This window comes from Gavialis gangeticus, unplaced genomic scaffold (assembly GCF_001723915.1).
Source record: "Gavialis gangeticus isolate Ggan-Ray unplaced genomic scaffold, GavGan_comp1, whole genome shotgun sequence".
Lineage (NCBI taxonomy): Eukaryota > Metazoa > Chordata > Crocodylia > Gavialidae > Gavialis > Gavialis gangeticus.
The window spans coordinates 162,061,242-162,064,259 of record NW_017729022.1 but is presented as its reverse complement, the minus strand read 5'-3'; positions in this window follow the sequence as shown (position 1 = coordinate 162,064,259).

The following is a 3,018-nucleotide window of genomic DNA, read 5'->3' as shown; positions in this document are numbered from 1 at the left end:
CTCTGGGGTCCCTTCCAGCCTAAATGTCTATGAAATCTATGAAACAGGCTCGGTACCACCAGTTGATGTCTTTCAGTACCAGCTTCCTGCCCCCTCTGAACCCGATGCAGAAGACCCCTCTTTACCTCGTAGTAGGCTGCGTTCGCTGATGTCCCCTCTCTTGGGTCCTCAGCAACCAGTTGTTGCAACTCTGGGTCTTCCTGCTGGGCCTTTCGGAACTGAGCCACACTGGCCACCTGATCCAAATCTATGCTCGTCTTCTTGTGTTCTTCTTGCTGGGGGCTCACTTTCCCAGCCCAGCCCTCAGCTCTCTGTAGGCGTCTCCTCTCTTCTTCTGTCGCTTTTACCCATTCTAGTACTGTGTATATTGGGTCCCATTCATGGTCCAGGACCATCTCGCAGGCTAATGCCAGGGCCAGCCCAACCCTCAGCTCACCCTGGAATTCCATCACCCTCAATGGGAGGTAGCAGCTTTCAAATGCATTTCTTCGCCCACAATGCTGGTCATAACTAGAGGTCTGGCCTTCCTTTTGCCGGCTTTCAGGGCCAGGTCCGCACGGAGCAGTGACTGTGAGCATCTGGTGTCCAAGGTTGCTTGCATTGCCTGGTCACTGATCCAAGTCATAACTACTGGATGCTCCCAGCCTCTCTCCTGCAAGGCCGTGCCAAAACTGCAGCCCATGGGCTTACCTCACTCTACTTTCCTGGGCTTGACTCTGGGGATTGGGGCACACACTAGCCCACAGCCCAGTTGTGGCAAAACCAGTCACAACAGTAGCAGACCACTCCCCTTGCCACCCCCTTCTGGGGTCCTATCTTCTTCTCTTCTTCCCATACAAGGTTCACAACTGGGGGACATGAGCCGTGACTGCAGCCGTGCTCATTCTCTAAGACCAAAAATGCCTCAGCCAGGTGGAGGGCCTCTTCACTGCTCTGTGGCTGATGTCACCTCACCCACGTGTGGGTCTCTTCTTCCAGGTCCCAAAGGAACTGTTCCAGTAGGATCTGGTCTGTCACTCCCTTCTGGTCAAACCGGTTCACTGGGAGCCATTTATTCAGGGCATCCCATAGGTATTGGAGGAGGTTGTGAGGTCTCTTGGCGTCTTTCATTTTCCACACTCAGAAGGCCTGTCTGTAACTCTCGGGTGATATTTCGATCCTGTACAGAATGGTATCATGGTATCATAGTTGTGGCCCTCTTCTCTTGATAGTGCCTGATATGGAGCCTGGGCCTTGTCTACAACCAGGGCACCTAGCTGTTGAGCCTACTACAAACGATCCATGGCTGTATGGCTGTTTGCTTGAATGCCTCTATGTAGGCTTCTGGATTGTCATCTCGAGTCATCCGAGGCATCTTAAACAGGGATACCCTGCGCTGCATCCTTTCCTGCTGATGCGCTCCCTGCCTTTGTTGCATCTCCAGCATTTGGCTGGTTGCCTGAATGGCCTGGGTTAGGAGTTCTGCGTGGGCCATGGCTGTTGGCTGCATGACTGCTTCTCCTGGGTCGTGATCTCTGATCCTCTGACGGCTGAGTTCCTGGCCAGTGCACCACTGTGGCACCCCCAGTTGGTGCTGTGAATATGTTCCTACTCCGTGGTCTGGGTCCCCCCAACTCACCTACCACGACTTCATGGAAAACAGGTTTGCCACAGTGGTTCTTGGGGCTCCGCCTTCCCTACACCCCATCCACTCGCCAGCCACGTAGGTCTTTGTGTCACCACGCTGACTCAGGGCTATGGCACATGCGTTGGCCAAAACGGCATCCACCCTATAACCGTGGGTACAGCGCATACAATCAGTCTGACCACCCTACACTGACTCTGAGGCCTAGAATGCTGGCTTCAGGATCCAAGTCGATGGAGTCAGTCGATTCTCTTAATGAGAATCGCCATCTTTGAGCCTCTAATGCTCCGGGGCTGGGATTTGCCAGTTCCTGGCCAGATGTCAGCCAACGCCCTCGCTCCTCTGCCATGGAATAAGGTTATGGAGATCCTTCCTGCCGGCTCACCAGGTCTCGACGTGCCTGGCATTCTCCCCTCTGGCTTTCTCCCCCCCGCCTGACTTCTAGCAGGGTTTTTAAATCTTCTGCAGTGGCGGCCCCAGCTGACATCATCAGCTGGCTGAAATGCCCGCTCATGCAGCTCCCTCTCTGCCGTGGCCTGCCTGAGAGGTAAGTTCTCCATCATGTGGGTGTCCCTGTTCCCTTATTTGGAAGTGTCGGGGTCTGCCCCTGGTGCTTCCAGCCCCTGTGGGTGTCTCATGGTGCCACAGCTTTAACATTACAGGTTCTTTGCCTATTTTTTGTTGTTGTGTTTTAAGAAAAGTGACAATAACTACTTATTTCACACTAAAAGAAAATGTAGTCTTCTACAGTTTTTAGAATCTGGACCATTTCTGTAGTAAAGTATGGTGGTGTTAAGAAAGTTGTACTGTTTTTCATGCCTATTGTCAATTCCTAGATTTTTAGGTAGAAAAAAAGTATTTTTCTTCTCACATTTGGTAAGGGTCTTTATTTATAAATGATCTTCATTTTTAAATACCTAAGTGACTTAGTATTCTCAGTGGATGCTACTGCTCCTACCAAAGCAAAAATTCCTACTGGTTTCAGTAGGAACCAAAGAAAGTTCATTGGCTGACAAAGTTATCTTTTACTAAGATGCTGGAAATAGGGATTATCTGTTCAGATATTTTAAATAAAATAGTGTAAGTACAAAACATTTTTACTGGGTGTGCTTTTGTAATAGACTTAATGCAGTATAAAAACTAGCTGCTCAGTTCTAAAACAATTATTTCTGGTGTCTATATTGAGGAAATGTATGTTATAAGAAATATTATACTGTATACCACCATAACATTTTTCTTTTGCTAACTGCTATTCAGCTACAAAACATACTAGAATCCTGTCTTGTGTTTTAATGTTCTAGCTAAAGACCAGAATGAGTATGTGAGTAAAAGTACATAAGCTTTAAGTTACTTAATTTCAAAAAGGCATAGGAGCTCTGCATTCTTACTCTTAA